General features: G+C 35.0%; 1 protein-coding gene across 1 annotated transcript in view; it reads right to left on the bottom strand.

Annotated features, from left to right (window-relative positions):
* Srp72 (signal recognition particle 72) overlaps positions 1-12,855 on the bottom strand; it is a 257,370-nt gene that overhangs the window by 232,622 nt on the left and 11,893 nt on the right. The gene's annotated exons all lie outside the window — the stretch shown is intronic.

The raw sequence follows: 12,855 nt of genomic DNA on the forward strand, positions 1-12,855 counted from the left end.
GCGTCAAGTCAGCATAAATTTCAGAGGATAAAGGGATTAATTGGAACCGACTCACCCAGTATGATTTGCATCTTGATTTTGCCGTGCTCCGTTTCCCAGCTGCGTTCTCCAGGTTTTTCTTGTACTGTCTTTATCACAATGTCTTGACACTTTCTTGACGACGTACTAACTTTCGGCACCTTTGGTTATCAACACAATTTCACCGTACAGCCCTGCTTCTATCCGGCTCGAAGGACCATGTTTTGACTTAGAGAAACTTTGCCTCTGGATTGAAGGACTGTATAATAAAACGTTTCTCTTGCACTTCTGGATGATATAATTTGGTACAAGTTTAAATAAATATGGTGATTAAGGGACACTTGCTGTGAGGTCTCCTTACAGTGAGAGAGCTAAAAAAAAACTGCCCTATTGAATCTTAAATACCACATTCAGGGATCGGCACCCATAGGCGTACTCCAATAGAAACCTTGTCGACAAAGAGGGTGCTCTTAATAGCAGCCGTTAGAAATGTGGTGCTATTGCACGACAATACAAATGGAGAGAAAGTTAGTCCCTTTCGAGGAACCATCATCATTCAAACAAAGGATTCCCCACATCTGGGCATTCTGGAATAATGTCAATTAGTGACCGTTCATAGGCGTCGCCTCTGGGTGCATGACAAAGTACAATAACTAACGTAAAGATACAAAGTTATAATATTAATAGCCGTATGTGAATGTGCTTATCTAATCACTAGGTATAATCTTAAAATCAGTCATGAACAATTCCCAATTTTTTTAATCAATAAAACCGCAATTTTTTTTAAGCTGATATGAAATTTTTCACGTTTTAAATTAGTTTTTTAATAATAGAGTTTTTAGATGTGTAACGTTATATCAATGCCCATCAGTTTTCTCGCCATTCTGTTCACACTTTTTCCCTAAGTTTTTTCCATGATCTTAATCCAAATTACATAACCAAACACAAAACATGTAATTCACGTTAAATCAACAATCAGCCATTAACAAACCCTAGAAATAATAACAGGTAAGTGCGCATAATTCTGAGAATCATCCCTATTTCTTTAGACAGGGCAGTCTGCCTCACCCAATAGTAGGAACATACCCAAAAAGTAAAGCAGCCTAACTAACTGACCTCTATCTCTATATCTAGATCTTTGAGGCTCATGTTTGAACCGCATTCACCTCTGCTTTTCTTAACTGATTAAACCAGTTTTGGTTCTAATTAAAGATGATATTGCTGGTAAATGCCGATGGAAACTTGAACTCTATAGGTGGTTTTACAGGCCGTACCTGGAAGCTTTAATTATATACTTTTTCTGGGTGTAATTGGAAGTGGAAAAAGAACAAAAAAGAAAAAAGCGTATAAAGTTCCATCATTAGCAATAATCCGATTGAGCACCCAATCCTAAACGCAAGACTATTTTGGGGATATAGCAGAAATCCCCCGATGCTTAAGGTAAATTGCAAAGAAGTTCATAAAAAAAATGAAGAAAATTTCTTAGATTAGAAGGTTTAAGTACACCTTCGATACGTGATATCAAAGAATAAAAAAATCATAATGAAGGTTGAGAAAAGTCCGGTTAAACAAGGACCTACAGGCATATTAACGTCGTATGAGTCACTGCCTTAGCCATTTCTCGAAACTTACGTCCGGACTAACAACACATTAATTTGTCCTGCAAACCAACGTATAGGCTAGAACAAATTCCCTGAAAAACAAAATAACTATTAAATATATACTTTAGATCTTTAGTTGCACTAAAACCACATAAATAAAAGCCATGTGCTTGCAGTTAACACTTCAGGTCTTCATTAAGCTTGGTTTAATTGTTGAGGCTGCACTTTGAACTCTCTAATTTATGACACTTCACATAACACAGGTTCCAGCTTTGTGGCTAAAATGTCCCGGATTTGTGTTAAAAGGATGCATTTTTAGCTTCAAAGTTGCGCGAGGGATTATCAAAATATAACGACATAATAATCGTGATAAATTTTTAAAACAGCGTCCGTTGCTCTAAGGTTTTTTTAGGCGTTTAAGATAATGTACAGGGTGTCCCAGGAATAATGATACCAGAGAAAATTGGGTGGTACGCTCAGGGTAAAAAAATAAAGCCGTGGAGGCCATAACGTTGCACCGACAATATCGAGAATTGATCATATATTTCATTCATTTTTAATTTTCATTCCATTAAAAACCGAACGATGAAAGATCGAAAATTGTTATTGTGGATCGAAAAGAGGAAATCTTCGTCCGATAAATTGAAGGAAATATTGAAGGATCTAGAGACTAGCACCAGGCACATCTCTGAAGCGACGAGGATCAGCAAATCCTCAATTTCTAAACTTCTACGCAAAGAGAAAGTGTTTCCATACCATTTTACTCCTGTTCAAAATTTGTTGCCAAGCGATTTTCAACCCAGAATTGATTTCTGCAATTTGTTACTCCAAAAGCAACATCATGATCCTTTGTTCTTTAATAAAATATTGTTCACCAACGAGGCAATACTTACAAGGAAAAATATATTTAATTTGAAAACAGCTATTGTTAGAACACAGAAAATTACCATTTAATGAGAGAACATGACTTTCAAACTTGATTTTCAATTAATGTGTAGTATGGGATTCTGAGAGATATGATTTTGAGACCAGCCGAACTTCCGGCAAAAACTGATCATCCCTCGGCCTTCCGCGTTTGTTACCCCTCTCCCGCTTCCGGGGTTGGCTTCCCGGACTCGGGAGAAGAGGCATCCAAGGGTCACCACGTGGAGGTGCGGATAGGTCTTTGACCCCCAACTACAGATATCTGAATTTTTTTCTTATTATTTGTATAATTGTATCATTATTCCTAGTACACCTCGCATTTATCTTAGTAAGCTTTGTTCGGTTGATCATTCCCTTGCGTGACCCGGTAAAAAGAGTTCGAAAGATTTAAAGCAATATGTAGGGCGTATCCTTAAAGTACGGATTTCTTCTAACATGCTCCCGAGCCTTAAATCTATTTTGTCATTATAAGACATTTTTAGCAAATCATCAATCCCACATTATAGGTTCATGTATTGCGTGTATAACAGGGTTAACAAAACCCTAATGTAAAGCTGCTTAGTAAATAGGAATTAACAGGCACGTTAAATTTAGGTGCAGTCCGTCTGGATAGGTCAGATACTTCAGTGCACGAACTCTGGGACTCGCCCTAGTATGCGATCAATCATTTAGGGTGTGTTTTTCTAATTGCGGATTTATTCTGCGAGTGTTTCTTTGGTAGTCGGACAGGAATTTTTTATGACTACATGATAGTCCAGATTTGTCCGATTAGGGCGGCGGGGGTTTTACGGCTTTCACGAACTAAATATTCGAATTTTAAATTAATACATTTTTTAGGTGTTTTTCAACACAGGGCATGCCAAAATGTTATTACGTCGATGTCAATATTAATGTTATTCCGTCCGTATAAATGAGCCCGCAGCTGCGATACATTCCTTCATACTTGCTGCAAATTTTCTTACCAGAAGTAATTTTATTTTAATTCCTGAAGTGGAAAATACGTTAAATTATTGCTGAATGGAACCGACTTTCCAGGATTTTCAGAGATGCTTTTCACAATAGAGAAGAATGAATAAATTTCCACTATAGCTCGAAATGAAAGAAAAAAAGTAGCATTACTGGACATTGAAATATAAAACTAAAAATCCATTGCTGCATAGCTTTTATTCATTGTTCGATCGGTTCAATTTTCCGTAAACATCCCGGCGAACGGTTTTTAATGGATTCGTAACTTTTTCCGCAGAATAAGTAGAACAAAAATCCAAAATTGCTTTTAGACCAAGCAGATTGTCAAAATTGAATATTCGACCGTTGGCGTTGTGTGCGTGGCCCGAACGCGTAATTCAATTATTTGGAAGCTATTAGATCAGTTTAATTCCATTTACGTTAACACCGGCGTAAATGAATTTGTAGATGGGCCACAGGTTGTACATATTAATGTCAGCTATCTAGGTTTTCTGTGTGCTATGCCCTTGTTTACGTTTCGTGTATATAACCCCCCATATCGGAGGCCCAAAATTGCCGCTTTCAATAATTGGATTCCCTTAATGAACGCGGGCGTATGACTGGAACAAATTCCATAAATAGTGCTACATGCCACTGCCGCAAAACTGGCATACCTTGACGATTTACGAAAAATAAACAACAAATCTCAAATAAAAATCCTGAAACTTTTGGAACATTATTCCAAATTTATATGCTTACTTTATGATCTTCTTGAAGGCATCAACGATTCTTTAAGGACATTATATTACCACACAATTGATCCTCGATATTCGCCGACTTCTTTTTAGTCCGCATAAAGATTTCCCAGATAAACTTTTCTTTCCAATCATTTCTCCAACAAAAATTGTCATTTCCGGCTTAGTCACGACCTAGAAAGTTGTATTCCAAAAATAAGTATTTAGCCGAAGAAAATTAGAAGTTCTTAATTATCGGACGCTAAAAATGTTATTGTCTGCGACTTGACCATTGTCCAAAAACAGACATTTCGTAGATTGGAAACTGACGAAAATTGTTGATGTCATGTTCGTGCAACACCTCCATACACCCTTGGAGCAAATTTCTAATTTATTCAACTGGAAGGGAGAACAAACGGCATTTTTAACCAGTAGACCTTGTTTTGCTCTTGCAGGAAAGCGCATTACTACTACTTTCGCAGGGATATTCTAGAACAATGCTTTGTGTAATTGCTTAGTAAGTACAATATGCAAATTGAATTTCCTTGTAATATTATAGCCGTTTCTATTGCGAAATGCAAGGAATAGGTTTGAAACTTTAGTCAGTTACTGATAAATCAAATAGTCCCAGCAAATAAGACAACACTCAGATAAAGGAAGAGTGCATTAAATCCAAGTACAGTTCCATCTAAATATCTCATATCCTTCTTTACGATGACAAATGTAGGCAAGACCTAAATCAGAAAATTTAAGCAGTTTCCTGAAGAATTACTTGGTTCAGTTTCCTAAGCCTAGTAGAGGTTTTTATTAATATAAAGCGTTATTATTAAGCTGTAGAATTTGAAAATAGTCCCTTAACAAACAAGTGTTTTAATGGTGATAATTAATATTCGAGACGTGTTAACAGACAACCCAACGATTATCCTACATGCTATTCCTCAACCCTAAGTTTAGTTATATTTTGTACGCACACACGCCTGACGAGGCCAATAAGCAGAAACACGCGTCACCGAGCTGCTCTACTTCGTCTTTTCATTTTCTCATGAACGCTCCATTCCTTTTTCGGACTTGCCGCTTAGTTTTCCTGCATGCAGTAAACTTTTCTATTTTTGACAAAATTATCGTTTTCACGGCAGATAGTCTGATTGCTCCTTTTAAGTTATCTTTTCTGGGTCAGCTCTGAAATCGCAGGTCCGTGTCTCCATTCATAAGCAAACTGTCCTGCCAAACTGCCATTATCATGGCAGTTTGAGACGAATGGACAGGTGCAATAGACGCAAAATGCAACATTAGCAAAAAACACACAACTTTTGCTTCCGGAGCGAAAATCGAAATCTTTTTATGTCTGACTGCGCCACTAAGTTGTTCAAGAAAACTGCTGAAACTTTACCATTTACACTTTTCTTCTGCGTCGTAATAAGGAAAATACGGATGTGGGGCATTAAGATGGGGCACCCCAGGTACTTAAATCTAACGAAGTGAAACTTGAGAAATTATTAGTCATTCAGAGTTTCTCAAAAGCAGCGAGAATTTGTCGTCATATAGTCATAATAATGGCTAAACGTCGACTGTTCCATAAAAGGAAAAACTCAAACACCTACCTGCCGCCATGCCTACACCCCTGTTAGAAATAATACATCAGCTCTAAACTTTGGAGGGAAAATAACACATTCGCAGATTTCCCGTCTGCATTATAGAGCATCCTGCTAGAAGTTAGTTGACGATTTCTATCAGTTTCCCTTTCAAGATTAAATTGAAATGGACCTGGAAACTGTTTGGTAAGACAACATCAAATTGTTTAGATTTCATTAAGCCTCAAAATTTAGTTACACCACCTCAAGTGGTGTTTCTATAGCTTGATAGGATGCAGGAATATTTCACACACATCAGTTAAGTATAATATACGCCCTCAACTCAAGTTGCACAAACTATAGGGCCTGCATCTGGGCATAGCAGTGGGCGTAATCACTCGAACTTAATCAAGTGAAACTCCAGGCTTATGGTTATTCAAAGAAAGTTTTAAATTTCGTCTATGCTCCCGGGGTTAGATAATAGTGGTGGAACAAGTTAGTACTAACATTATCGGCAATATTATCGTCACACTTGCTTTACCATGGATCCGGGTTTAATACGATTAGCTTGGAATTTGACTGCTAGCTGAAAGCTTTAATCGAATGACCGCTGAAACTGTAATAGACGATCTTCTTGTGCCTTGGATAATATTTCAGCCTGGAAAGCTGTCCATCGCAAGGCTATTACTCTGGCATGGTTTCATAACGCTGATGAATATTTCAAAGTGCATAATAAGCCCGTCATATTGTTTCGTTCTCAATAAATGATCGTTGACTGCTATATCTAGCATTTCCGCCCCTTTTTGATTTTCAATTTTTGAAAACATTTTCAGAATTAAAAATTCATAAATATGTAAATTGCATTTGAAAGCTCTCGGTTGTTACTAGGCGGATCTTTTATGAAAGCCTCTTTATGTTGTGCTGTTCAAATACGTTTAAATATATTTTTGTGATTGACATGCAAATCTTCCCAAAATAATTGAATGATATGCAAATTGCCAGGCTTTAACCATTTGGCACAGTAGTTCATGCGAAGGGCAGATAAAATATAAATCGACGAAAATAATCGCGGATTTGCCGCCCGATTGAAGACATTACACACTTGTCCAAATATTAAACAGAATGGGAATGGGTACGGTTTTTTGGAGAATTTTTTCGGCAAAATTATGGCAAAAAGCGATCCTCAACTAGTTGAATCAAGTAGAGAAAGAATCTGTAGTCCGAATTCCACCGTTTTTTCGACCTCTTCTTAAACGAAACTCCTCGGTTCTACACCTTTAATTGTAACGGGCACTGTCAGCAGTTTCTAAAGGTGAGAGTTTCTAATGGGGAAATAGAACTGATTTTTCTTCTCGAAATCTTCCGTTATCGCGCAGTTCTAAAACATTTTGATATTTTTTAAAAATCTCTATCAGATATCGTTTTTACATTTTCAATGACTTGACGCATGTTCACACTATAGGTGGGTTCCAAAAACGCCCTGTAGTACAAAAACTAAGATAGCTGAATCAATTCCGTCAAGGTTATCATTAGCATCACTAAAAAGTGATAAAGATTCGCGAAAACCGCATCTCTATCTTTGCTAATAACCGAGATATCCCTCGATTGCAACGAAAATGGGACACCCTGTACATAAAAATCCCCATGCACTATTCTGAGTGATTTCTAAAACTTGGGAGAAGAGATAGCGTTTAAATTTTAGCAGCAGGATTTGATATCCATAAGGAATTCTTCACGGATTTTCCTCAGGCTACGCACTTACTTTTAAGTTAAAAATCTATATCTAGAGACTCGCACGGCTGGAAGTTCGCACCGATGATATTGAGATTCCTTTGCAGACGTCTATGAACTTATGAATTTTTAACAATAACAAGTCCGAGCTTCGACGCTAATTCGATCGGAAACCCAGCATGAGCACAATTAGACAAATGAACAAACGATATTTCGGCATATGCAAATGAACGCATATTTGTGGGTTCTGAATAGGCCTGAAGCAAATCGAAATAACACCAATTCCCAGAAATGTCAATAAAGTTAACTGAGCCTGGACGTAATTATGCTGAATCGAATTGATTGCATCGGAAATAATCATCTTCTTGGGAGTAGTAAACGAGCCGAATACCGAGGCTTAAATTATTTGATGATCCTTATTAACAAGCATATATTCAACATTACCTTGCGTTCGATTAATAGGGATAATATGCACTTCGTGGCTGATGATGGTTTAATTACGTAGAAGCACCTCCAGATATGATCGTTCCAGGTTAGGGTAGAAAATGTCTTTTTTGCTCTTGTTTAAATATTTGCCCTTTTGATTGAGGTAAATACGAATTTTAAGCCCTCTACGTGTGTATATGCGTATGCTTACAAACGAATCGCATGCTTCAAACAGAATGCGTAAATATCTAGTATACATATACCATGGTATTAACTTGATTGCAAACGTTAGATTCTCAATTAAAAGTATTGCAATGAAATGAAAATTTTTTACCCTTTATAAAATACACTGAAAAAAATAATTTTTATATCAAATCCACGATTCACGGAGATTTTTTTTATATTTTGGGGGGAAGCTTTTTGCCGATACTCCAATACATCCAAGGCGAATTGGGATTAAATTAACTCTAGCTACATGGAGATATTGGCATAATATGATACATCGGTCGTCGCAAGTGTCGCAGATAACTTAAATTTTCAAGGTAAAATCACGTATGCAGAAACTCACTAGGAAAACCAAGCAGCAAGTGTAAAAAAGCGAAATTCAGAATATATTTTGGAAAGTGTGACACAAATTACCCCTTTAAAGATAAACCGCTATACCCATCAAACTTAATCCTTTCCCAACTAAAAATAAATTGGATCTTTTAAAATGAAGATTAAAGAATATTAAACCTTTTGAAGGGAACAAGTTACACTTTTAATAGGTTCATTAGTAGGCGAAAAAGTTTAATTAACATTAATGCAGTTTTTTGCCATTTTAGAGGAAGGAAGAGGAAGTATATTTTTGATCTAATTTGGATATTTAGGATGCACAAGAAAACAATTTATTCTTTTAGAAAGTTTCTATTTGTTCCAAAGTCGAAATGTGCATTTTTTACTTTTACACATGTGTAGTTCCTAAATGGATTAATTCTACGATCGCAAGTAGTTTTTTAAATGAGATCCAACATTTCCAATAGAGAAACAGACATTGCGCTAACTTATGTTTCAAAAATTCAGTAAAGGACATGAATTTTTTCATTTTCAAAAATTGCCATAAATTTACAATATTTTGAAAATTTCAAAATTGAAGCTATTTAATAGCTCTTTGAAGAGTAAGTTAAGAAAATCCAAAGCATTTTATTCTATCTATAACCGCTACGGAGCTGCAAATCCTGGAAAAAATGGTAAAAAATAAATATTCTATGCAATATAAAAATATCGAATAATGCATGCAGTTGTACAGTATGCAGAAATGAGATATCAGAAACCAAAAACAAAAATTTTGGGATATTAATAAGACTAGAAAAGCAACAAATCTTATAAAATACGAAACAAAACGTGTTTCATATTAAGCTTTGAACATATTTTTTGACTCCGTATTTTAGCGACTCGTAAAAAGTAAAATGTTAAAATATTGGCCCGAATTGCTTCGTTTCTATACAATTTTTAAATGAATTTGCTAAATGGTTCTGATTAAATTTTAACAATGTTTTGTTTTTACAGGTCTAACCACGATATTCAGTATGTCAAAAAGATCTAAAATATTTTACTTTCATGATTTTGATGAAAAGTAGAGTTGCGTAATAAAGGTATTATTACCTATATTAAACCTTACCTTCAATAATCAGTAGCTGTTTTTTGTCTGTCTTATATGTCGCAAATTGTACTGAAAAAACTGTTTTTTCTACACTAAGTTACTAATGACGAAAAACATTATAAGAAGCTTGACACCAATATTTCTCCAGCTTTTCTCTCAGAAAAATTAAACATGTTTCTACTGTAGATTACTAAACCAGATGATGTATTGAATAATAGCTGCGTTGCATGCAAGCCAGAAGTTATCCAAAGAAATAATAAAAAAGAAAATTGTGGCAGTTTAAAAATTAACCATATTGTAACTAGGTCTCGTAGTTTTCCTTTCCACGATCTTGTAAATATGCCTTGAGGAATTATTACCTCATTATGAAGCTTCTGGCGGATATGTAATAGTGCCTTGCTCTAATGCCACCTTACTTAACTTCAGCTGATGCTTCTCATTACTTTGGCTCTAAAAAACTTTTCATCATAATGTACATGTAACTAATCAAACTTATTATCTCAACATTCAGTTATTTTCTTTCACAAAAGACAATTTAATGTAAACATTTCTTAGTAAACAAATGTGTAGGATTTCAAATTTGTTGTAGCTCACTTTGCAAATTACATATGTCTGTTTATTTAGAAAAATTCCCATTTTTTTCAAAAAAAATTACAGTCTTTTTTTAGCAAATAAACAAGCGAACAGAAATACATTTTTGTAATCCTAGTCACCGCATGAAAATGGTGAACCTTCCATTATAATAAAATACATATACTATGTAATGCGATAATTGCCAATAGTAAAGCCACATCCATTAGTAATAGCCCATTGTTAATGAACGAAATTATTAATAAATTCGCTGGAAGCTGTGGCCGTTTAGCAAGTTAAATATTAAAATGTTATAATTATTACAATCATAATGTCAATAATATAATAAATGTGGCTTAAATACGTTAGTCAGAGGAAAAATTATTGCCTCATTCCATATACACTGCTACTTATGTGTCCAACCAAGCTGACAAATTAATCAGCCAAAATTCGCGATGTATGCTTCCATCGAGTGGGAGAGAGACAGAAAGGGAAGAGTTTGCTTTCTTAATAAATGACGAAGATTAAGAAGGTTTATATTTGGAGTGGTCAGCATTCATCTCATCCACTCTATATAAAGCCTTAAACTATTAACGTGGCAGGTGATAACTATCCTTAGTGAAATAATAGAGAAATTCTACCAACTGATGTAAACGATCTAATTAATGTTTAAAGCTAATAATAATTGTTATCTGTATATGTAATACAATTTTTCATTAGAAAAATATTGTTCCTTAATGTCATGTTAAAACCATAAACACATTTGGAAATATCATTCTTCGGGCCGTCTTTCTTTTATGAAGAAAAGTTCTTATGAGCGGATGCGTGTGCGCATCTCCGCACACGCATCGTTTCGTTGATACGCACGGGGTGTAATTTTTTCCTTTATAGCTCCCAGTTTTTAAAATATTTATCTGGAATTTGGAATGAATGGAAAGAATTTTAAAAAATATGGGTATCTTTTTAGAGCCAAAATTGCGAGATATTCCAAATGGTTGCATGAATTTAAAAGTTGATAATTCTTCCTAAGGCCAAACCCCTTTTAACAACCTCGGAGTTTCTTGCAATACGCTTTTAACCATTTACTTCAGGACATTTGTACCCCTTGTTCTATTTCAAAACTTTTGTTTTATTTGTTATATGAGATAATAACAAATAACAAGATTTTCCTATTCCTTTGTTATAAATCCTATATCTTTTTATGTAGGTTAACGAAATTCTGAACACTTTCTTAACACTATATTTTTGTATTCATGGAAATGATAAAAATATTCATTTCAATTTCCCTAATCTCCAAAAATGATGGACTAAAAATCAATTAAATCTTTCGAGTTAAACATTTGCATTGAAGTGCTCTACAGTTTATCATATACCCCCATACCATAGGTGGTAGTTGGGTGGGCCTCCCTTATAACAGTATCTTTCTCCCATTCGTTGGTGTTGCTATTCTATTTAATTGTGCCTGAAAGTGTCCAATGGTTTAAGAGACCGGGGCGAGTAAAAAAAGCTATAAAGTGCTTTCAGAAAATTGCTTCCATCAATCAAAAGGAGGTAAATCCAAAAATCATTGAAGCATTGAAGAAATGTTCCAAGGAGCATATCAAGTATATCAAGGGAAACAAAACGGAGAACTTTTTAATTTATGATGCAAGATTCTGATACTTATTTACAAGTCGTAAGTTAAATTAATTTTAACTTCATTATACTAAGGTCAAAAAAGAAATCCCATTTCTTGGGTTTGCACTCAAAGCACGTAAAGCTATTTTTACTTTCTCTAGCGATGCAACCGCCTTGCCGTTGACTTTGTTAATATTCTTTATAGGTTTAATTTCCAATTTCGGTAGATCCAGATTTAGCCAGAAATTCGTTTCCGAAACTCTGATTCCGTAAAAGCGAAATTCGTTTATTCTGCTTTTATAAGGAAATAAAATTTCAGTTTTCTCAAGAGACGTTGTAATGCCTTGCCACTTTCAACGAGATTATTTTTAGGATGGTCTTAACACTCTGCTTTGATACTACTTCCACAAATATTTCTGGAGTAGGCTTGTCGCCCTTTATAGTCGTCACCAACATCCACGAGTTTCCCCGTTTGCCTCTTTATATGTACTAGATAGAACACACTAGCAGAAGAGCGTTAGCTAGAAGTTCCCTTCTAATTAATAGTACTCTCAAGTCTAATGCAGAAATCTACTTAATTTTCAACGAACATGCTAACCCAGTAGAACTTCTTGTCTTATCCAGAATAGCTAAACTAAATACGAATGTAGCATACAATTCAGAACACCCACATGCGGTACAGTTATTATCAATAGTAGTAAGGGACCAGGCTGTTGGAATGGTACATGTAGAAGAATAATACAGTACGTTTTTTACTAGTAAAATACTGCATTTGACCGATTTTTCTAAAGTTTGTCCTAATATTATACGAAGTGATTTATTATATTACCCTTTTCTGTAGAGAATAGGACGACATTTAGCTTTTTGTACATTGTGATTTTTACATTACAGATTTATTTATAAAACTTTTTGAATGCATGTAAAACTAGCCATAGAAGATAAAAAAATGTACACAATACTATTGTAAACGTAGCTAAATATTATGATTTCACTGAATCGAACCTCGTTTCCGATTTTGATTTCAATAATTTACTCTAGTACTAAGAACTCTTTGATAGCAACTTTTAAGTTTAATT

The sequence above is a fragment of the Euwallacea similis genome, chromosome 27 (assembly GCF_039881205.1).
Source record: "Euwallacea similis isolate ESF13 chromosome 27, ESF131.1, whole genome shotgun sequence".
NCBI classification, from domain to species: Eukaryota; Metazoa; Arthropoda; class Insecta; order Coleoptera; family Curculionidae; genus Euwallacea; species Euwallacea similis.